Below are 25,229 nucleotides of genomic sequence, written 5' to 3'. Positions count from 1 at the left end.
TAGATGAGTACACGAGGGTAAAGCTGGGCCACCTTTTAAAAACCTCATGTGTGCGTATTAAAATCTGTATGCATGTATGTAGCTTACGTACACTGATATTTCATTCTGGATGTAAGGCAAATGAGTATAATTTTAGAAATGACACATTACATTATAAAAAGTGTAGTTAAGTGAGCTTAATTCTTTTTTTCCTTTTATACTTCACAGGCTAGAGAATGGTGAGTGGTGATCCCTGGTGGAGGTCTAATAGTCTACCTTTTTTGGAATAACTTTATTCGGGTCTGGATGTGTGTGAGTGTGTATGTGTGTGTGTGTGTGTGTGTGAGAGAGAGAGAGAGAGAGAGAGAGCGAGAGAGCACTCTGGTGTAGTTATTAAGCAGGAGACTGACAATTTGAGACTTAATAAATGTACTGACTCTCCCCTTTGTGTATACATCTCATAGGGGAAAACAATGGGGGATGATTAGGGGAAATTTCATGTATAATCATTGATTATAATTTGAATCCATGAACATTTAAAGCAGATATTAATTGATAGGTAAATCATATGAATCTAGAACCAGTCCATTATTTCTATAAAATCACTAGGTTTCTTATTTTTCACATAGAAACTTGATCTTGGGACCAGCAATTGGCATAATGGCTATGTAGCTGGACTTTCATGTAGTCGACTGTGGCTCGAATCCCGAATCCGGTGGCTTAAACTCACATGGGGAACGTGTGTGTACATGCCCAAGATCCCAAGAGGAGAATGGAGGAGAAGGGATTGCGGCATGGTCATCCCCCCTAGGGGGTGATTTCTTGCTTTCTGTCTCTCTGTTTCTCTCTGCCTTTCTGTCGAGTGTGCACACTCTATAGCAAAAACCTATCCAAAAAGAAAAAAAAAAAAAGGGAAAAGAAACTTGATCTTAATCTCTTTCAAAATGGAGAATTCTGGTTATTCATCAAATGGATGCAAAATATGAAAGAGATGGACCTTTCTCCACTCTATGTTAATGAACATAGTCCATCAATCTTTGTGTGTTTTATGTGGTTCCCTGGTGGAGTGTATGTTATTTCTGTTTCTGGATGGCAAGAGACAACAATCAATCTCTCTCTGCCTTCCCTTCTTCTTTTTCCCTCCTCTCCTTTCCCCTCCCTTTCTATTTAGGTTCTTCTTTTAAAACATGCTTATCTGTAAGAATTTGTAAAGCCTAAGTACCCTTTATATTAGCTTAGTAAATGACCTAAATGAGAATTTTTCTGCAGTGATGGGAACTGCTGACATCAATTATAATTGTTTTATTTATACATATTGAAGTTGAAAGAGGTTTCTTTTACATTATCATAATGCATTTAAATTTCATTCTTGCTTGCTTTGTCTTTTGGTTACTTTTTTCTCTTTGAATTCTTGCTTTTTATGTTTCTTCCTTTCCTTTGCTTCTTCACTTTCTGTTTCTTGAAAAAAAAGTGCAACAGCGTTTGACCCTTGGTATTAAAGCTCGTCTTCAGGGAGAAGGTAACTTTCAAAATCAGTTACCATAAATAGAATATAAATAACCTTTTACCATCATAAAATAGATGGTCTCTTTAGGAACTATTGATTCCAGTCTGCTAATACTGCAAATCTTACTAAAATAGACACTGTCTGTGCTGTATGTGGGTGAGTGACAAGGGTTCCGCACTTAAGGTTTTGCTAGAAAACTTGGAGGGCAGCCAGATAAGAGCTCTGTAATAGACTTTTAAGAAGTTTGGAATCTGCTAAGAAGTGTTTCAGGAAGAAAAGCTTTCAGTTTAGACAGTTGCATAGTTAACAATTATTAGCTCCAGAGACTAATAATTAGCTCTAGTCAATTAAACCAACTTCTAGCTTTATGCCATAAAAGATAGCTTGCATAGCTAAAATGCACAGTAAACTCTTAATTTATGTTACTCAGTTTCTTAGCAAAACTTTTTGTTTGTTTTTTTTTGTTTTCACAATTAACATTTTGGTGTAGTTCTTTTTGCTGACTGGCTGGTATGGTGCCGTGTACCACGTTGCAGTGTCTTAATTTTTCATGAAGCATTCCATTACAAGCCTTTTATGTTCTTAATCTTGAATGACTACATATAATTTTAGAATAATAGTTACGTGCCAGACAGCCGAATTATTTTACATATATTAATTTGTTTCATCCTTACAACCACTCTAAAAGGTGGGTACTATTATTATCCTCATTCAAAAATGAAAAGAAAAAAAAAATCTGAGGCACAGAGAAGATAAGTGGACTGTTGAACCTCCCAGTGATGGACATTGTAGAGTATTAAGTTTGCTATGGTTTATTTATCCATTCCTTTATTATTCACCCATTTTAAGATACTATATAGTTTCTTAAAGTTTTTTATTATACATATAATGGCAGAAAACATCATGACTAAGAAAATGTTTTGCGGGCCAGCAGATGGCATAGCAGTTATGTCTCTGTACTCCCACTTGTCCAACCGTGATTTGAGTCCTAGACTCAGTTGCTTGAAACTGAGCCTGGCACATGTGTGTACATGCCCAAGATCCCAGGAGGGGAATGGAGGTAAAGGGATTGTAGCATGGCCATCCCCACTGGGGGTGATTTCTCAACTTTTTCTTTCACTATCTCTGTTTCTCTCTCTTGGGCAAGTACATGTTCTAGTTTTATTCTTTTTTAAAGTTTATTTGTTGATTTAATGAGTGAGAGAGAGACAGAGACAAGATGTATGGCACCGTCAACAGTGTCTTGATGCTGTGGCCTAGCCCTAGCTTCAGCTTACCCTAGATCATAGACACACGTAGGCCTGGCATACTCAGAAATCTCCAGATATGAACTGGCAACCATCTCATGTGTATATGCCTTACACAGCATCAAATTTTTCTGTTGTGTCACTGTCAACCCCTAGTCTTATATTTTTGTGTATGTTCTTTAATCAAGTTAGTAGTCTTCATTATATTTGCTGATTTTTAAAAAAATCAGAGTGAAAGAAAGAGAGTAAGAGTAGGAAGAGGAGGGAGAGAGGTATTTTTGACAGAGTCTTGCCATTGTAATCTTCTGCCCAGCCTGTGAGCTAGCTAGGATTGAAGGCATAAGTTGTCAGATGTACCACGTAAACAAGCTGACCTGCTCATGTTGGTCCAGGATCCAAAACTTGGCCTTCCATTTGACCTTTTGCAATGATGCCCTATCCCTTGTGCCTCCATGGCTGGTCTGAATATTTCTTTTTCCTGGCCATGTGTCTTTTGTTTTTGAATATTCCTTTTTATCCATATGAGGTGTCTTTGTTTTTGTTTGTTTTCATATATGTTTTTAGTTGACACATAGTAATTGTATATACCTGGGTTACAGTGTGATTTTACAGTACCTGAATATAATATATATTGGTCAAATAAGGATAATAAACATATCTATCATCTCAAACATTTGTCATTACTTTCTGTTGAAAATATTAAAAATACTTTCTCTTAACTATTTTGAAATATGCAATAAATTCTTATTAACTGTAGTTACCCAACTATTATACCATCAATATATAACACTACAATTTGCTCCCATTATCTGACTATAATTTTTTATGTATTAACTAATGTCTATCTATACCTTTCTTTATCTTTCCCAGCCTCTAGTAATCACTATTCTACTCTCTCCTTCTGAAGTCATTGTTTTTAGTTTCCATATAGGAGTGAAAACAGGCAATAGGACATGAGTAGAATAACTACTCCATGTAAGAGGAAATTCAAATACAAAGAAACAAATAGATCGGAACAAACAAATTCCTGTATTCATTTCTTTCACTTAATTTAATGTCTTCCATGTTGCAGCAAATGACAAGGTTTTATTATTTTAATGACTTAATAGTATCACATTACATGGAATTTCTTTTTCTACTGTTGATAGACAATATCTTGACTAATAAATATAGTGCATAATAAACATCAGAGTACAGATAATCTTTACAAAAATATTGATTTTTTTCTTTTTTTGGAGAGGTTTTTGCTATAGGGCGCATGCGTTCACCAGACAGACAGAGAGAGACAGAGAGATAGAAAGAGAGAAATCATCCCCCAGGGGGGATGGCCACGCCGCAATCCCTTCTCCTCCATTCTCCTCTCGGGATCTTGGGCATGCACGCACAGGAGCCCGGCGTGAGTTTAAGCCACCGGGTCCGGGAGTTGAACCGCGGTTGACTACATGGGAGTCCACCAACATAGCCATTTTGCTAACTGCTGGTCCCACAAAATATTGATTTTCTTTTGTTAGGTTACATGCCTTGTAGTGGTATTGTTGAATTGTATGCCAGTTCTCTTTTTAGCTTATAGAGGACCTTCCATACCATTTTCCATAATAGCTGTATTAATTTATATTCCAGTCCACATTGTGTAAGGAATCCCTTTTCTCCACATTCTTTCCAACATTTGTTAATTTTTGTCTTTATGATATTGGCTGTTTTTTTTGAATTTTTAAAATTTTTTTATTGACACAGTGCTTTTGTTCACAAGAGGCTGGAGGAAAGAGGGAGGGGGGGATATGAAAACACTCCCCACTGGTGTGTGGTCATATTACAGTTCCTTTCTTCAATTTCTCAGGATTTTGGGCTTGCAGGCATACACAGCCAGCATGCTTTTCAAGTCACCAGTGCCAGAACTCAAATTGTGGTAAGCCAAGTGGGATCCAGCTCCCAGTGCACATCACTTAACCACTGCACTGCAGGGCTGGCCCAATCAGAATCATTCTGATTGACAGGAAATTTCACTGTGGTTTTAATGAGCATTTCCCTAATGATTAGTGATGTTGAACAATTTTTAAAATGTACGTTTTGACCATGTGTATACCTCCTTTTAAGAAATACGTACTCAAATTGATAGCCCCTCCTTTACTTTTGTTTTATTTTATTTTATTTTATTTTTTTGCCCTAGGGCATATATGCTTGCCATAGAGAGAGACAGAGAGAGAAGAAAAGCGAGAAATCACTTTCCATGTGCAATCCCCTCTCCTCCCTTCACTTCTTGGGATTTTGGGGATGCAAGCACAAACATCTGCCAGATTTTTCAAGCCACTGAGTCTGGAACTGGAACTATGGAGTCGGCCATGTGGAATCCAGTGCCTATTCCACCCTCTGGCCCAGTTGCTCATTTTAAAATCTTATTATTTTTTTCTAGTGAGTTAAGTTCTTTGTATATCTTGGATATTAATCTCTTGTTAAATATATAGCTTGCAGATATTTTCTCTCATTCTGTAGGTTGTATTTTCCCCTCTGTTAATTATTATTTCCTTTGTTATTCAGAAGTTTTTAGTTTGATACAATCCAATTATCTATTTTTTGCTTGTGTTTTCTGTGATTTTGAGGTTCTATCTAAAATATTTTTGTCCAGAGCAGTAATCTGAAATGTTTCTTGAATGTTTTCTTCTAGTAATTTCATAGTTGCAGATCTTACATTTAAATTTTTAATTCATTTTGAGTTTATTTCTGTACATGGTGAGAAATAGGGTTGTCTTTATTCTTCTGCACATTGATTTCCAATTTTTTCAGCACCATTTATTAAAAAGACTGTTCTTTCTCCAGTGAAAGTTCTTGGCATATTTGTCAAAAATCAGTTGGCTAGGGACCAGCAGTTAGTGTAATGGCTATGTCGCTGGACTCCCATGTAGTCGACCACGGTTCGAGTCCCGGACCTGGTGTCTTAAAACTCACGCTGGGTGCATGTGCGTGCATGCCCGAGATCCCGAGAGGAGAATGGAGGAGAAGGGATTGTGGCATGGCCATCCCCCCTGGGGGGTGATTTCTCGCTTTCTGTCTCTCTGTCTCTCTCTGTCTGTTTGGCGAGCGCACAAGCCCTATAGCAAAAACCTCTAAAAAAAAAATCAGTTGGCTGTATGTTTGTGGATGTATTTTGGGGTTCTCTATTCTACTCTATTTGTCTACATGTATGTTTGTATGCCAATACCATGCTGTTTTGTTTACTATGTCTTTGTGGTATATTTTGAAGTCAAGTAATGTGACGCTTCTAGCTTCATTGTTTTTACATAGGATTAGTTGAGCTTTTTTGGAGTCTTGTGTGGTTCCATACAAATTTTAGGATTTTTTTCCCTCTATTTCCGCGAAGAATGCAATTGGTATTTTGGTAGGAAGTACACTGAATCTGTAGATTGCTTTGAGCAGTATAGACATTTTAACAATATGAATTCTTCCAATCGATGAACTTGAGATGTATTTTCATTATTGTATGCCATCAATTTCTTTCATCAACGTTTTGTTGCTTTTATTTTAGAGAGCTTTAACTTTTCAGTTTATTCCCAGTTTTATTTTATTTTTTGCAGCAATTTTAAATAGGATTACTTTCCTGATTCTTTTTCAGCTAGTTTGTTATTGGTGTATTAAAACACTACAATTTTTGTTGTTGATTTTGTTTTCTGCAGTTGATTGATTTGTCAGTTTTAAGTTTTATGGTGGAGCCTTTAGATTGTTCTGTGTATATGATGTCATCTTTTTCAGTTTGGATATTCTTAATATATTTCTTTCTTTCTTTTTTTTTTTTTGCGAGGTTTTTGCTATAGGGCACGTGCGCTCACCAGACAGACAGAGAGAGACAGAGAGACAGAAAGCGAGAAATCACCCCCCAGGGGGGATGGCCATTCCGCAATCCCTTCTCCTCCATTCTCCTCTCAGGATCTTGGGCACACACGCACATGTGCCCGGCATGAGTTATAAGCCACCAGGTCCGGGACGTAAACTGTGGTCGACTACGTGGGAGTCCAGTGACATAGCCATTACGCTAACTGCTGGTCCCTATATTCCTTGTGTTTAATAACTTCAGCTAAGACTTCCAGTAGTTTACAAGTGGTAAAAGTGGACTTCTTTGTCTTATTATAATCCTCAGAGAAAAAGGTTTAAACTTTTCTGCATTTATATGATGTTGGTGGGCTGTGTGTTTGTCACATATGGTCTTCATTATGTGCCTTCTATATCTATTTTTTTGGATTTTTTTCAGTCTTTAATATGATTTTATTTTCTCCCTTCAACCATGATAATGTGATATCTAAACTTTGTCTTAACTAGTGGGTTTGTAAACACAGCCTTTTCCATATAGGCAAGGCAAATGCTGAGTCTTGAAATGGTCTTACCAAGATCCTCTGGTCATCCAACCCAAGTTGCCCCTTGTTTGGCTTTATCTTCACTATATTGTGTGGCCACTTCATTGAATCTCATTCCAGACTTTAACTTTTCCATGGCTTCCATAATTTTGCTGTGTTTTTTACATAGAATGTGTCTGTATTGCCACCACCTTTGGGACTCTGAGCCTCCTTGTCAGCACTATCACTCCTAGATGCTGCTCCTCCCACTTTTCCAGATGGCTTTCTCCAGAACTGCTTGTTCCTTTGGGTGGCATCTTCAAGACTTGCCTATGAACATTCAACCACTCCTGTGTTGTACAAGCTCTCTCTATTTTTTAAGATATTTTAAAAATCACAAATAGATGTAATATTTTATAAAATGCTCTTTCTGTGTCTATTGAGATGATGCTACTTTTTTTTCTTTCATTCTTTCAATGGGCTGGTTAATGTTTATTGGTTTGCATTTGTCAAACTATCCTTACAATTCTGGTATCAATCCTGTTTGATTATGAGTTATAATCTTTGTGATATTAAAGTTGGTTTGCTAATACTTTGTTGTAGTTTTTGCATCTATGTTCATTAGGGTTATTGATCTGTAGTTTTGTTGTGTCTTTGTTTTTGTTATCAAGGTGATGCTGGCCTTTTAAAATAAGTTTTGAAAAAATTGTCTCCTTTAATATTTTGGAATAGTTTGAGAAGATTTGGTGTTAGTTCTTTAAAAGTTTTGTGGAATTCAGCAATGAAACCATCTAGTCTGGAGAATTCTTGATTACAGAGTCAGTCTCTTTACTTGTTATTGACCTATTCATGTTTTCCATTTCCTCCTGGTTCAGTCAGGAATTTATATATCTCTTCTAGGTTTTCAGCTTTTTGGGATAGTTATATAATAGTTTCTAATGATCTGAATGATTTCTGAAGTATCAGTTTTAATATATCTTTATGTGTTTCTGATTTTATTTACTTGTATCTTTTTTCTTAATCTAGCTAATGGTTTGTTGATTTGTTTTCTTTTTAAAAGAACAACTATTTGTTTTATTAATCTTTTGTATTTATTTTGTTGTTCCTATTTTACGTTTCCTTTTTTTTTTTTTTTGTAGAGTACATGTTCCATTTTTATAGCACAGGAATAGTGTAATCAATTATTTATTCTGCTGTAACTCGCATAAGTGATTTAGAATTTCCAAGGCAAGCAAGAGACAGCCTACATCTGGTCACATTGTCTCCTTGACTCTAAGATGAGCTCTGCCTGAAATTCATTTCTTTGGCTTTGATATTTATTACTAAAGGCAAAAAGTCATCTGCTCTTCATTTTGTCTTACACTTTCTGAGTGGGTTCCAATCAAGAAGGAAAGGTGAAGGTAAAAGGTCAAAGTGAGCTAGTATGAGGGTCACCATGAGCACAGCTGCTCTGCAGTATGTGAGCAGGACTGTGTCCTCCTACTGGAGGTAGCACTTGGAGAGGGTGTGGCTGGTGGCTTTCATGCTGCCTGTGATGGAACTGGGGTTGTTTCTCTTCCTCCAACTAAAAGACAGGATGCTGACCTCAGGTAGCCCTCCCCTGTGGAACACCTCACAGGTACTATGCATATGTCCACTCAGAACCAGCTGCAGTTGGAGCCACTACAGCAGCTTTTGTGAAGCCTCCCAAGAAAACACATCATATGTCTCCTTAAATGGAATGTTCCTTTCCTGTGGCAAAACTGCATCTTCCTCAGAGCAATTAGCATCACTTCTCCAATATAGTGGGTAATTCTGCAGGGAGACTGGGGTAGAGGTGAAGAAAAGCTGCCCAGGTCTGCACCAGCGGGATCTGTGTTCCTATCAGGAGCAATTCAGTTTGTGAGAAACTTCATTGAACTCAGCTTCTGTTTGTGAGCAGATGTGGCAGCCTTCCCCTTCCAGTGCAATGCTGTTGACCATCACAAAATTAATTCCTTTCCAAGAAAATAAGCTCTCAGGGTTGAAAACTTTCTCAAATCATCTTACTTTATATGTGTTCATCTCATAGTGGAAGCCTATGTCGTGATTGCCAACAACCACCTCTATCAGCTATACATGACTCGGGTGTCTGAATATTTTCTGAAACCATTGCACTCATAATCCACTCAGGCCTGGGGGAAGCTCCACTTCTCTCAGTAAAGATATCTCCCAGGATGAAGACGACTTCCAGCTGTAGCAGCCATAGGGCTGTCCGGAAGGCTCTCTCCATTTGCCATGCACTTTTAAAGAATGCTATAGTAGATTGAGACTGGCACAAAGACTGTAAGTTGGCACCTGCTTCCTCAGATCAGAGCATGCTTATCTGTTGGAAGCAGCTCATGGTGGAGAACAGCGACCCTGGGCAGTGTGGCCCTGGAGCCAGCAAGCACCCCTTTTTTATGTATTTCTTTAGTATTTATTTTCTTCTACTTTTTAGGCTCAGTTTGTTCTTACTTTTCTAGTTCTTTAAGGTCTATCATTAGATTGTTTGAAATATTTCATTTTTATGATATGGGCAATTGTCTTTATCAAATTTTTTTTTTAGAGCTACTATGGTTGTATTTCCCAGGTTTTGTTATGTTGTGTTTCTGTTTTTATTTGTTTCAAGAAACTTTTAATTTTCAACTTTTGTTCTTGATCTCTTCATTGACCCAGTGATCATTTAGGAGTATGTTCTATAGTTTTCTTTGTTTCTAAAGTTCTTCTGGTTGATTTCTAGTTTTTTCCATTGTGGTTAGCAAAGATACTTGATAGAATTTCTATCTTAAAAAATATTTACTGAGACTTGTTTTGCATTGTAATGTGTGGTGTATCCTGGAGAATGTGCCATGTGCTGATGAGAAGAATGTGTATTCTGTAACTATTAGGTGAAATGTTCTGTAGATGTCCAGTCCATTTAGGCTATAGTGCAGTTTAATTCTGATGGTTCTTTATTGATTTTGTCTCGAAATGATCTGTCCTATGCTGATAGTGAGGTATTAAAATCTCCAAATATTTAACAGATTTTAGTTAATATTTAACTTTTAATCAGGCTGGGATTTATTTGTGTAGTCGTGTCACCTATATATCAGAATTCTAAGTTGGTAGAAAAGTAATTTGAGTTTTAGTCTTCTCTTTCAATAAATTACTTAAAACCTGGAAGAAAGGCCTTGAATAATCCATAAATTACTAATCAAATTCTTAAATACTATTTCTAATATTCTTTTCTCTTTGCAAAACAGAAATTGAAAATTGAATTACTGTGTTTTTAATTAATAAAATGTAGTTAGGCTCATAAACCTGTGTATATTTACGTTTCTAAAATTGTATTTATAATATTATGTCTTTTGCTTTTATAAATAAATCTTAGGGGCCGGCATGTGGCGTGGTGATTAAGGCGCTGGACTCCCACATGAGCAACCATGGTTCGAGTCCTGAACCTGGAGGCTTGCTTTTTCACTTTCTCTCTCTCTTTTGCTTGATCACTCTGTTCCTCTCTGGTCAAATTAAAATAAATAAATAAAATAATAATGAATTTAAAAAGTAAATAACAACAACAACAACAAGAAATCTTATAAAGGGAAATTAGCTATTTAACCTTCCTGTTCTTTAAGATTCTGTGTGCCTCACTGAGAATGGTATACGATCACTAGGCTTCTGCTTCTGATCCTGTCATGTAAAATTGAGAACTTCTGTAAAGTTTTCTGCTAGATCCATAGAGTATTACGATGGAGAGTAAATAGTTTTCTTAGATGTCGGGGTTTTCTTTTTTAACTATTACATTTGTCATTTGTCTTTGATCTCCTGGACTAATTTTTCCACTCATCATATGGCTGCCAATTATTTGATAAGTCTTATTTATATTTTACCTACATATTAAAATCAGTGACAAATTAATATAAATACAATGATTTGGCAGTCTTGAATAAGAGCTTTTCTTTTCTCCACCCAAAGGGATTGTATTTAAAATATTTGGTAATCAAAATTCAGTGACTCATCTTTGAGATTTATTACTTAGATTCATTTGTGTTGAAACTGCCTAAGATCTGATCCACACCCAATCTGTAATTTTTTTTAATATAGGAATTTGGAAATTTTATTAGATTAGAAGAAAGACTTTTGTCTTATTTTAGTTCTACTTTGGTTATTTTAACTTTGTGAAAATTTTTCATTAAAAAATAATTGCAGTCTTTGGCAAATCGAAGACAACATAATTACTGAATGAATCTCCATAATTATGTCTCTTTTATAACTTGCTTTGCTTGTTTTTTCATTGTTCAGAAGAGCAGACTAGTTAGAAGAAAGACAGACTCTCTAAATCTGAAAGTTAAAGAATGGTAGAGAATGTGTCTGTAAGAATAACAGAAGAGAACTTTAGTGCTATAATAATTTAAGTATTCTGCAGACTATCTAGTTAGAAAGAGAAATGAATTCTTGATTCTTTAGATCATGGAACAAATAGAAAGAAGTTCCTAGACTTTGGTTAGAACCCTTTTTAAGAAAAGGTAGTACATATAATAAATCTTTTTTTCCCCTTTTTCTTAGATTTTTTGCTCTAGGGTGTGTGTGCTCGTTGAAGAGATAGAGTCAGACAGACAGAAAGTGAGAAATCACACCGCAGAGGGGATGGCCACATAGCTATATCTTTTCCTCTATTCTCCTCTTGGGATTTTGGGCACACATGCACATGTTCCTGGTGTGAGTTTTAAGCCACCAAGTCTGGGACTTGAACTGGTCGACTATGTGGGAGTCCAGCAATGTAACTATTATGCCATCTGCTGGTCCCAAATTATTTCTTTTTCTTAAAGAACTATGGACTCTCATAAGATACAGAAAATATGTGACAATAGAATCCAGGATTTTACATAACTTTCCAGTAGAAGGAGAGATTGTTCAAGCAGAAATTTTAAAAAAAGTTATAGAGGTAGCTATATATATATTCCAAAGTTAAAAAAAATCATGAATTTCAGAAAGCTCAAAGGAAGGGTAGATATGATCAAATATGTGGAACAAGAGTCTAGACTGGATCAGGAGTCCAGACTATGACATTATTTTTCTAGTGCTCACAGGAGATATTAAGAGACATCAATATTTTTTCCTACTTTGTCTGTAGGTAGTTATATCCATTGGGTTATAAGAATTATAGCCTATTTAACATCTCAGTCTAAGAGAATAATAGCTCAAATGATACAGGTTTCAGTGGCCTACCTCTGTGCTATAGATCTATTAATCAAAACCCTCAGATCCAACAGTTAAATAGATACAAAGCCTTATCTTTTTTTGGTATTCAACCCACATTTTTCTATTTTACCCATGAAAATAACTTAAGAAAAATTATGTAATGTCTTGTTAAAATCTAGATCACAATGTCTAAGGAGTAACAAGGTCTATTAGTTTAGTAAGCCACTCAAAAATGTATGCTGGCTAGTCCATAACACTGGTTCTCCACCAGGAGCAATTTTGTCACCCTTCTAGGGACTAGGGGCCATGTCTTCAGGGGCTATTCAAAAGATATTCAATAGATAGAGACCAAGAATGTTTCAAAATGTTCTGCAATATATAGGACAGCTTCCAATAACAAAGGATTGTTTGCTAAGGAAGTATTAATTATGCAGCTATTAAGAAACTTGGCCCAGAGGACTGGTTCTTGGCTGGAGACTTGTTAGAAATGCAACTCTTTGTAGAAGGGCTACACATACTTGATTAAGCCACTATGCAGTTTATCCTAGATGGGAAACCACATTTAGTATGTTGTGATGATGCTCAGGGAAAGAATGTTAGGTAATATAAAACAAAACAAAACAAAACAAAACAAAACAAAACAAAACAAAACCCGGTAAAACTGTTCGTATCATTTTTTAAAAAAAAAAAAAAAAGGACTTCGGAAATGATGAGTCAAGAACTCTGGAGGCAGGGCTCAGCAATTTGTCTTTTAACCAGCCCTTAAGAATCATTTGTGAGACCATTCAGCATATGAGAACATTGAAGAAGTATTTATTGAGCATCAAGCTTGGACCAAGTACTTCTGTAAGTGCTCAAGAAAACAGTCTTTCACAATTAGTTTGTTTTCACAATCTTACTTGGATGGATTTTGTTTCATCTTGTAGTTCTCAAATTCTTCTGCTGTCCAGTGTGTTGTCTGACATTTGTTTTCTGTTGAATTGTTGAGCTGCATTGGTAGCTGAACTTTCTCTTCTCATCATCTACTTTTAGGCATTCTTATACTCCTACACTATTTTTTTTTTAATCAATGACTTTGTTGAAGATATAATTGGCATTTTTACTAAGCTTTTAGGACACAAAGGATTGAATGAGAGAGGCAATTCCTTATTCTTAATAAACTACCGATAACATGGCATGTTATTAATTTTCTAAATCCCCATTATCTCCACTTTACCAAGAAATCCCTACTTGTTAAATAAAATTAGAACACTCTTATTAATTGAGACAATTACATTGACAGGAAGATATTTTCAATATTTGTTTAATGAAATCAAAGATAATTCCTACTGGAGGAAGAGTGGTAATAATAATAGAATGAAGGAAGTAAATTTAAAAGAAAGACGGACAATATGTTGAGGGAATTTTTTTTTTTTGTATTTAACAAACACCCTAAGGTAGAAATATTCATCAGTTAGAATGGCGGAAAAAGGATAGGATCAAAAGCACAGATTGAAGGGTCACTTCTTAACTGACAAGAGGGAAAAAGAAAGGGAAAGTGATGTATCAATACAAAATACTTTCATCATAGAAGCAGACAGAAGGTATAGAAGCTTTGAAATAATGGTTTTAATTGTCTGTGAAACTCTGACCCATCGTTATTTGCTGCATTTCCAGCCTTCCCTTAGCTCACATGTATATTCTTATAGGGAATTTCCAATGAGAATTTGAAGATAAAAAATTACCGTTGACCCTGAAAACTACAGGTTTGAAGCACAAATGAATTGCTTATACCGTTATAGTCCAGCACAAATGAATTGCTTATACCATTATAGTCCCTATCAGTAGTGTCAGTGAAGGACAGTGAAGAAGAGAAAAACCATCAGGACATACAACTTTAGGCTATTTGTCTCATTTTCCACTTAGCCTGGAAGGAGATAGCCTGAGGTCAGGCTCTATACTGATCTGGCACAAAGACTGACAGATGGTATCCAGAGGATGCAGAGATTGTGTGATTGAAACTCTAGGAAAGGATTCAGAAATGTATTTAGTTTAATTTTTGCCAGAGGATGAGAATGCTCTCCAAAGATGGAGAGAGAGATAAAATGAGAAAGCACTCCTCTTAGTTGATGGTCATGCTGCAATCCCTGCTCCTCCATTTCTCCCTCCTATTCTGATTTTGGGCACACATTCATGCACACTTGGCATGTTTTTTAGGCCACTGGGTTGGGGACTCTAACATCACAGTTGGCCACATAAGATCCAGCCACTTTAACTACCATGCTACCAGCTGACTCCAGGCTCAGAAATGAAAAAAACGAAAGAAGTATTTGTATCTGATGTAGATTCTCAACTGAAGGGTCTTAATATTAAGAGATGTTCTTCTCTGAAGATGTTAGTTGTTTGCTCAACAGGTGCTGAAATACAGTGACAATGTATGTGGTGACAAGGTTGGTGGCCATGTGTGGCCTCAGTATCATGAACTTTTTCTCACTGAGATTTACAAGTTTATTTTCACTGCCAGAGTCCTAATTTTCCTAGCAGCATTAGTTAACCCTGAATCCAAGATAGAATACCATACACTGAGACCAGTGAGTTATATGGTGTCTGATTATTGGTTCAGTTACATTGTGGGGAGAGAAGCAATTTGTCCTTCTCCTCCGCCCTCTCCTCCTCCCCCTTTCTCTCCTCCTCCTTTTCCTCATCCTTTTTCCAAATTTGCCAGATGCACATGTGCTCACCGGAAAGGGTGGGGGAGTAAGAAAGCAGCCCCAGTGGGCAATGATCACACTATACTCCCTTCTCCTCTAGTTTTCCTTCCTGTTAGGATTTTGGACATGCATATACTTGTGCCCATCGTGCTTTTCAAGCTGCTGGGTCCTGGACTTGAACCACGTAGTTGATCATGTGGAATCCACTTACCTTAACCACCACCACATTGACTGGCCTACAACTTGTCTTTTTGAATTTTTGTTACTACTACCATGGATTCTCTGTCCACTTTATATTCAGTCATGGTATAATTCACATATCACTGCCTCAGATCAAGCTACCCACTTCACACAGAAAGGTTAATGTAGGTGAGATTCACTGTCTTGTCAGGTATCCTATATTTCCATGGCAGCTGACGTGATAGCTTACTGAATACTCAGCTATGGTGTCAACTACCATCTCAAACTCAGAAATTATAATAGGATATAGTCAGTCTCTTTCACATAATGGTCTGAGAATAAGGGTTAGAGATCTAAACTTGTCAAGATTATGCCTAATGACCTACTGAATTTTTTTCCCCTCTCAGTCCTATGATTCTTAACTTTAAGAGCATAGAGATTTTAATGGCCAAGGGATGAATGTTTTTGCCTTGTGAATCCTAGTTTTACTGGAAATGATAGGTGACTTCAACCTTTGGCTTGGACACTGCCTCTATCTCCTCATATTACCTGAATCCTAGCTTTGCAGAATTTCCACTATGAGGTCTTTTGAACATATTGGATCATTTTCCTTGTGGACAGTAGTTGTATTGCCCTCATGGTTGCATATGGTGTGAAGACAATATATGACACCTTCAGATATACACTCAGTAGAGGGTGTTCATGCATGCTGTGAGGCCAAGAGTAGGCATGATGTGGGTGCTGTTTTCTGATAACTACATCAGAGCATATCCATTTTCTTTCTGTGGGATTTTTTTCCCTCAAAACTCAAGGTGGGAGTTCTATTTGCCATGTTGGTACCAGTTCTGTTGCCAGAACTGTAGAACCCAAGAGTTTATAACTAGTTAAAGCTGGCTACTCAGATTCTCTTGGGAATTTTCAGTTTGGAGTTTAGTGATTATTAAGGCTGAGTCATATTAGTAGCTACACTATAGAAAGTGTCATGTTAATAGCAGTGCCACGGAGAGTACACATTTTTATTGTACAGTTCTTCATACCTGAGTTAGTTTCTGCTTTTCCCAAAAGTAATAGTTCATTTCTTTCTTCATTTCGGGCCAGCAAGTGGCGTGGTGGTTAAGGGTACTGGACTCCCACATGGCTGATCTTGGTATGAATCCCAGATCTGGAGGCTTGCTTTCTTACTTTCTCTCTCGTTCTCTCTTGCTCTGTCCTCTCTGGTCAAAATAAAATAAGTAAGTAAATAAATAAATACATGTTACATAAAATAATTCTTTAAAAAATTTCTTTCTTCATTTCTATTCAGGCTGTCCAGCGTTCTATCAATAAACTCCCCCTGTTTATGATGATTAAATAAAAACAAATCCTCTTGATTTAAAGTTTAAAAAATTTTTTAGTATGTGGTTCACACTTTTATTTATGAGGATAACTTGAGAAATGTTATACATTAATTGTGATATGGTTTTTGGACTGGCTCCCTGGTGCAGAGGTAATGAATGTCCTGCACAAGACAAGCTGGATCCCATATGGTGACCACAGTTTGAATCACTGGCTCTGTCAGCTTGAAACGTGCCTGGCACATGTGTGAGTCAAAAGTTTAGTAAGCTGGAGATTGGAGGAAGGGGATCAGACCCTGTGGAGGATGAATCTGTCTGTCTTACACTCTCATGTACCTATACTTTATCATGAATAAAAACAATTAATGTTGGATAATATTATACAATCAAATTATGTAGAGTTGATTTTCTATTTCTTCCTCCAAGAGTCTTCACTTATATCCTGGTCATATAGGATGGTATGAACATCAAAAGGGGCTCAATATTTGAATTATGAAATAGGATAAAGATCTAGAAGTGGCAGTTTGGAGCAAGAAACATGTTGACCCCTTCTCCTAAAAGTGAAAGGAAAAAGAAAATAAAAAGCCTTTTATTACAGAAAGTAGGGAGGGATATGGTTCATTTGGCAGAAGTTAGTGTTTAGGTAAAGCAATGTCAGATTCTAAGGCTGAGATGTTACTTTGTGTGCTCACAAGAGATTTAGGACTCCTGATGAATAGAAAAGGGGTTACATAGCAGATGTCCAGAAAATACTTGTTGAATATGGAAAAAAATAAATGAGGTTTTGCTTTCTCATTTTCTTTCTCTCACTCTCACTCTCTCCCTCTATCTCTCAAATTAAAATAAATAAATAAATAAATAAATGGATAAAGATAAATAAAATAATTAAAGAAAAATTAAAAAAGAAAAAAGGTTTTACAACCAGTTAAAAATGCTGTGTCCCACAATTGGCCTGGGCTTTCTAAATTACAGCTCATTTGTAAAACTATTTCCCCAGGGTAAAACTGCCAGAGTTGCCTTTGTCTCTGGGGCCATGTTCTCTCTGGTGCCACTCATTCTTGGTCAGTACTACTTAGTAAAGAGGGTCAGTTAGAGAAGTTTCATAAGGTTGACAAATTGCAAGGTCTCTATCTCTGTCCTCTTCAACAATTATCAAGCCCTCCCTCCAATAAATAACGAGGGTGCTAGAAAAAATAATCAAAATTATACTTTTACCTAATGTGATATTTAATATAATGCTAGTGGAGAAACCAATAGACTCCAAAATATAAAAACAGTTGAATGCAATATTTTATTTCTTGTTCATGTAATGATACTAGGAAAGTAAACAGGTCACTAGGTAACCCTTCTCCTGATCATGTAGGGTCTCAGATAGGGAGCCTTACCATCATCGGCATGTGACTTCTAAGGTCACCCTATCCCCACCAGACAGAAGAGGAAAAGATCAGTGTTTTGGCCAGAGTGGAACATATCATTTTGTTTTGTTTGTTTGTTTGAGAGAGATTTTTGCTGTAGGGGCTTGTGCTTGTCAGAGACAGAAAGTGAGAAATCACTCCACAGGGGAGATGGCCACACTGCAGTCCCTTCTCCTCTATTTTCCTCTTGAGATTTTGGCATGCATGTACATGTGCCCAGCATCAGTTTTAAGCCACCAGGTCCAGGACTCAAACCAGGTTGACTAGGTAAGAGTCCAGTGATGTAACCGTTAACTCCAACTGCTGGTCCCAAGACATATCACTTTTACTGTCATTTGGCTAGAATTCAGTGTGATAGCCACCTGACTATAAGGGGGGCTGCTTCATGTCCAGTAAAAGAATATTGAATGATTAGCCAACAATCTGCCTCCTGTGGGCTGCTCAACTCTTTTTCAGACTTACCATCTAGAATTCTGATAAATACACATTTAATGTACTTTTAAAAAAAATGTTGGTGATTTTTGCCTCTCTTCACATTGCTTTCAAGTTCTATTACTTAAAAATAAAACTTATGTTATAGGGGGAAAAGTACTAGATCTGAATCAGCCAAATTATATACATGTACTCAGAATCACTAAACCCATTTTTCATATTCAGTCCTTGTTATCCAGCTGTAAAATTCTAAGCTAACAATCAATCATACTTCACCAAACACTTCTAGGACCAGGAAAGATAAGTCAAACTTATCAAATTTGCAGATTGAGAGTAAGTACTGAAATGTGCTGGACTGGAGAAAATGCTAAAAAGGTAGCAGCTGGGTAATGCTGGGAATCCAAATGTACAGTCCCTTCTCCTCTATTCTCCTCTTGAGATTTTGGCATGCATGTACATGTGCCCAGCATCAGTTTTAAGCCACCAGGTCCAGGACTCAAACCAGGTTGACTAGGTAAGAGTCCAGTGATGTAACCGTTAACTCCAACTGCTGGTCCCAAGACATATCACTTTTACTGTCATTTGGCTAGAATTCAGTGTGATAGCCACCTGACTATAAGGGGGGCTGCTTCATGTCCAGTAAAAGAATATTGAATGATTAGCCAACAATCTGCCTCCTGTGGGCTGCTCAACTCTTTTTCAGACTTACCATCTAGAATTCTGATAAATACACATTTAATGTACTTTTAAAAAAAATGTTGGTGATTTTTGCCTCTCTTCACATTGCTTTCAAGTTCTATTACTTAAAAATAAAACTTATGTTATAGGGGGAAAAGTACTAGATCTGAATCAGCCAAATTATATACATGTACTCAGAATCACTAAACCCATTTTTCATATTCAGTCCTTGTTATCCAGCTGTAAAATTCTAAGCTAACAATCAATCATACTTCACCAAACACTTCTAGGACCAGGAAAGATAAGTCAAACTTATCAAATTTGCAGATTGAGAGTAAGTACTGAAATGTGCTGGACTGGAGAAAATGCTAAAAAGGTAGCAGCTGGGTAATGCTGGGGGTAGAATCCAAATGTAAAGCTGGGAGTGAAGAACCTGTGTAGTCGCCCAAGGCGAAAGAAAGTTGGAGACCCTATTCCTTATTCATTGGGACTTTCAACACCTTTCCTGCTGGGAAGCAATCAAGCCCATGGTGTAGACAACCTACAGAGAAGAAAGCAGGTAAATAGGTTCACCTAGCTGGAAACAGGTCTGAAGGGATGGAGCTCTTAGGTAGTACATGCTGAGAAGAACTTTCATAGGGGCTCAGGATTAGCAAATTGTTCTCCTGATAGCTTTTGGATTTGAATTACTATGTTGCAAAGTTGATAATATCAGTAGGAATATAATAAAATGTGAGGCTATTCATATTCAGGTTTATTTTATGTACATGGTGATAGAAATTGGGATATGACTAAATTGGGATGATGACTAAGTTTTCAGATGTGCAAGATACAATTAAAATCATAACCTCTGCCCAAAGAGACCAGTAAAAGTAGAACTCAGTCAAAGGAAAAGAAGTTCTAAACTTTGGTGCTGCTTGTGATCTATGAAATATAAAAATATTTTTCAGATTAATGGCTGAGTACTCCCTGTGCAACTGTGAGAACACATTAACTCTGAGAACACTAAGTACAGTGCATTTTGTAGGGAGAGGGAAGTGCTTGTGTTACATGGTTAGCTGATACTTTATGGGAGGTTTAAAAATTATAAGCCTTGGGACCAGCAAATAGTGTAATCTTTGTGTCTCTGGACTCCCACATGGCTGACTGCGGTTCAAGTCTCGGATCCGGTGGCTTGAAACTCACATGGGGCGCATGTGTGTGTATGCCCAAGATGCCAGGAGCATGGAAGAGAAAGGATTGTGGTATGGCCATGCCCTCTGGGGGATGATTTCTTACTTTCTGTGTCTCTATTTCTCTCTGTCTGGTGAGTGCACGTGCCCTATAACTAAAATCTCTCTTAAAAATAATTATAAGTCTAATACATTTTTTTCAAGGCTTAGTGATATTATGGAATATGCCTTACATCCATACCAATTTGCAGTTTCATAAGATGAAGAATTACACAGAAAACAAGGTAAATATTTATTGTGGAACTCTTGTGTTATAAACAAAAGAATGAGGCAGGATAGAGTAGTTAGAAACTCAATTTCTCAAGTCAACACTGGGCTTAAATCCTAACTCTCTCATTTGCTATCTTTGTAAACTTGGGCAAGGTATTTCACCTTCATAAACTTTGGTTCTCATTTTTAAAATATACAAAATAACCATATCCAAAGGCTCTGAGATTCCAAAGTGATGTTTTGTTTTCTAATAACTCACTTGATAGCAAAGCTTGATGTAGACTAAAAAGCAGTTATTCATAATCTCTCTTTATCTTCCTTATACAGCATTTTTATACAGTTTGCGGCAGAAACATAAATATATTTCATTAAAATATGTTGCCCCAGACCCTACTCAGCTGAGTAGCTTTCACTTATCCCTCTAGAATTCACTGCCCACCTTTTTCCACCCAGCTATGTGCCCAGGAGTCCGATCTGCAATTTACATTTACAGACTCCCTTCTGTCTGTTTTTCCATTAGATTTGGCTAGTGAAAGGCAAAGATTAGAACGAGAAAACAGAGAGGGGGACTTTTAAGTTACCAAACGCCCGTCCTCAGAGGTCACCAAAGTGTGTCTCTATACTGAAGGATTCAGTCAGAAAGGTACTATTCTCCATATGCCTCTTCTTCTCCAGCTTTCAGTATCAGCTTCCTTTCTTTATAAGTCATCTTTCATGGTTTTGTTACACCTTGCCCACACCTTGGTAAATAGTGCCTTTATTAAGTTTTCCTCTAGGGACCGGCAGTTGGCGTAATGGCTATGTTGTTGGACTCACATGTAGTCAACCATGGTTCGAGTCTCTGACCCGGTGGCTTAAACTCATGCCGTATGCATGCATGCCCAAGATCCCAAGAGGAGAATGGAGGATTGCGCCATGGCCACCCCCCTGGGGGGAGGTTCTCACTTTCTGTCTCTGTCTTTCTGGTGAGTGCACCCACTTATATTCTGCAAAGTGGGTACAGTATTTTGGAGAGCTTTCACAATTATAGTAAACTTGCCTTATTACTTTTCTTAAGAGAAACAAAGAAGTTACAAGATTAAGCCTCAGTTTCACTTGATTATTTTTTCATCAACAAAGGAAACTTCTCATGACATCCCAAGATGCCTTAAGAAGGAGTGCCCAATTAGTTACATTAATATAATTTTAAGTTATTTTTACCTTTCCTCATGTGTCAACAAGAATAAATGAAACTTTCGATTGTGTGTGTGTGTGTGTGTGCAAGCATGCACCAGAGTGTAATTCTATATTTCTAGGTAGCTGCTGAGTGGTCAGAAGGACAGAGAATTTGGAATGGAGGAACCTAGGTTGAGTCACAGCTCTGTTAAAGTCTTTAGGTCACTTTGAGCCTATAACATGACTTCTATAGCCCACACCTATAAAATGTGGGTAAAAACAAATATCTGTCAAAATCATGAGGATTAAATAGAATAACTATAAATCATCTAGTATGGATTTGAGGTCATAGTAAGAGCTTGCATGTTTCTCTAACCCAAATCATTTTTTAAAAATAATTTTCTTTTAACTTTATTTTAATTTAACTGGAGAGGGACAGAGTGAGAGAGAGAGGGAAAGTAAGGAAGCAAGTTGCCAGGTCCGGGACTTGACCTACAGTCGGCCATGTGGGAATCCAGTGCCATTAACCACCACGCACCTGCTGGCCCCTATATTAAATATTAATATGGCATTAATAAATGTGAATCAACATTTTAGCCTATAAAAATACCATACAGACATTATTTTGGATTGTTGGAAAAGTCAGGATGCATTTTTGCATAGAAATACATAGAAAAATACGTCATAACTTTTCCAACAACCTAATACTTTCATATGTCACTATAGTAAATTTGAATCTTTCTTAGTGAAATTGTCTACCATTAAGCAAATGGTAAGATTAGCATAAAAAGTCTGTGCCATAAAGCTTTACAGCTGCTAAAGATGGGCCTCATAGGTGAGCTGTGGCTAAAGAGGGAAAAGAAAGGAAACAAACAAACAAACACAGTTTCTAGGGTTCTTAATTGTTTATTGGTACCCACCCCTGAGAATAATTTCTTCAGAGGGCCTCATAAAATGGCATATTACATTGAGAATTTACACGAGCAATTTTGAATGGAATGAGAGACTTCAGAAATAAATTTAAACTGAAGCATGAAAGGCAGCCTTGTTGGACCAAATAGTTATGGGAAAATTGGTTTATCTTATTGGGGTATAGCTGTAATAATAATGATGGAATGATAAGCAGTATAGTTGCCCTTTTGTCTAGTTTTTTATTTAGTATAAAAATTAGTAACTACCTCTTTGTGGGTAGGAAGAACTAAGAACAATAAGCTTAAAAAAAAGTTTTTCTCTGGCAGTCAAAATAAAATATTGCATTTAAAATTAATTAAAATCTGTGATTGTGATTATTAAGATAAAATGTTATTTCAAAATTAAATTATAAGTTTTCTTTGTGTTTTCTTAACCGTTTTTCTCCTCAAATTAATATTCCATCTGAGAAGGCTGAAAGATTAAAAGAAGTCATTAATAAAAGGAAGTACATTTAATGGGAATATGATTATCATGTAGTTCAAAGAAAATTTCATTGTGCCTCCTACTAATTGCTATTTTGTGCACCTACTTGCTTTGCTTATCTTAAGGTGATTTTGGCTTTAGGGGAAATATAAAAAATTAAGATATACACATATATATGTTTTAGAGTGGACCAAAGTTAAAGGCATAAATAATTAGTTAATAATTACAGTATAAGAGTTAGTTGACTTTAAAACTATCATTATTAAGGTCTGTTACTGTTAAGGAAGTGTATCCCACAATTTGAGAAGTTGGAAAGTCATGATCAGAACCACATCTCTGTTGCAGTTCTAATCACCCTGTGTGGGGACTATGAGGATGGTTTCATGCTAAAAGGCATGAAAATAAAAACACAAACAAAGTCAGGTGACCACCTAGTACTATCCCTGTCTTCTAAGTGTCAACTCAGTTTCGCTGTAAATTCTCAGAACTTTTGGGTAGTTGTTTTTTACATTTCTTCAGAGTTCTTAACTGTTGGCCACATCAGAAGTGGACACAATCTTATCTCTGTCTAGACTCTTAAAAGCTTTTGAAAAGAAGAAATTTACTTCGTATTCTGCATTTAATTTATTATAATCTTAACTATTTCTGCCTGAGAGATTATCTAGCAATGTTCTGATACACGTTCTTATTCATTTAAATGCCCTAGACATTGTCACTTTATAACATGTCTTGTTTTAGTTACCCAAAGAAGAGACTTGAATGTGTTATAGTCTAATCAATGAGAAAAATAAGAGGACATCCAGACATAGCCAAATTTATTGGAGTTTATTAAGCAAGCGGCATATAGGGTACTCATGTCTCTCAAGACTCCGAAGCTCTGAGTGAAAAAAGAGGGGTGCTTATAAAGGCAAAGATCACAATTAATTCTGGGTTGATATGGTGATTACAATGGAAACGGAGGGGTAAGGAGGAAAGGGAGTGGGGTTCCCGGTGAAAGCAGTTACAGAAGCTGAATCAAGCAGGTTAATTATTTCTGAGGGCACTTTCTAGACCTTTGTTTAATGTTCCCCATGGCTCCGGGCAGGGTCCGGTGATTGGTAGTTACATTGTTAAGGGACATCTAAACAAAAAGGTTTCAGGCTAGTTAGCAAAGACAGTAAGGCTATTAATCACTCTATTTACTCTGGGAAAAAGGAGGAAGCAAGTATAAAGGAAAATTCAAAGATGGAGGTACTTCTGCTTCATTCCCAACTGCTTTTATGAAAGTGAATCAAATCATTGATTCTTCCACGGACAATGGCTGGTTACTTTACAGCTGTTATTTCTATATCCTTGAACTGTAGGGAGCCTCTGTATTTATATATGGGGGTCCAAATGTTTAAGCTTGCAAGGAAGTCATATCCTGGTGCTCAGATGTTTTTCTTCCAGCTAGGTCTCATAAATTTTTTTGTCACATAGTCAAACTTCTTAGTACTCTTTTTTCCTTTTTTAAATTATTTTTTATGACTGTTTTAGAAATAACCTTACCCTCTGATTTAGACAGAAATCAATCTTAGTCACTTTAAGGGTTACCGGAGGCTTGTCCAGTGAGATTTACAGATGTCCAAGCAGAGTCACAGGGATCTTGGGCCCCATCAGTCCTCAGTTTCAAAGGCCAGCATGGACTTTAGAAGTCCTGAGCTCCCTTCAGAGCTCAGTGCATTCTGTCTGTAGTGACCAGCTCCACACTTGGGAACAAGGTCTCCATAGGGAACATGAGATTGCCAGTCATGGGCATTGTTTAATGCCTGGGCTGCCCACATTGGAAACAAGAGTTTCTTTCAAGGCAGAAGCTCTGATATGGACTGTGTTCAGATCCTGCCCTCAGTGAAGTTCCCAGCCTTCAGGACTACAACTAGTGACTACTGTGTGCTGTTTAAGTGAGAGTTAAATCAACGGTTAAGGTGCCTTGACAATTCGTTATAACAATTTTTTTAGTTGAGAACTTTTTTTAAAAAAATCTGTTCTGAATTGTAAGAGCTCCTATACTGAGAAGTGAAACTAAATTCCAATAGATTCTGCAGGGAGTGGCTGAGTACTGCCAAGAGGGCGGAGCCCAGTTTACAGGTTTTACAAGGCATCTGCCTTATTTACTATACAAAAACCCTAGCTGGAGGAATGTAGTCTTAATCTAAATTTTTGTTTTTCCAGCTAGACCTTTTGATCATTTAACCAAGAGGAGAGTCCAGTGAGGAAGAGGCCTAACTAAAGAGAAACAGGAGTACAAGCAGGC

General features: G+C 36.9%; 1 protein-coding gene and 1 pseudogene across 1 annotated transcript in view; one reads left to right on the top strand and one right to left on the bottom strand.

Moving 5' to 3' along the window:
- The window catches only part of LOC102484555 (mono-ADP ribosylhydrolase 2), a 1,480,331-nt gene that overhangs the window by 185,620 nt on the left and 1,269,482 nt on the right, over positions 1 to 25,229 (top strand). The window lies entirely within an intron of this gene.
- LOC102474031 (metallophosphoesterase 1 pseudogene) overlaps positions 8,403 to 25,229 on the bottom strand; it is a 67,744-nt pseudogene continuing 50,917 nt past the window's right edge.

This window comes from Tupaia chinensis, unplaced genomic scaffold (assembly GCF_000334495.1).
Source record: "Tupaia chinensis unplaced genomic scaffold, TupChi_1.0 Scaffold000101_1, whole genome shotgun sequence".
NCBI lineage: Eukaryota > Metazoa > Chordata > Mammalia > Scandentia > Tupaiidae > Tupaia > Tupaia belangeri.
The sequence above is the reverse complement of the archived record's forward strand: the minus strand, read 5'-3'. Positions and strand labels throughout refer to the sequence as shown.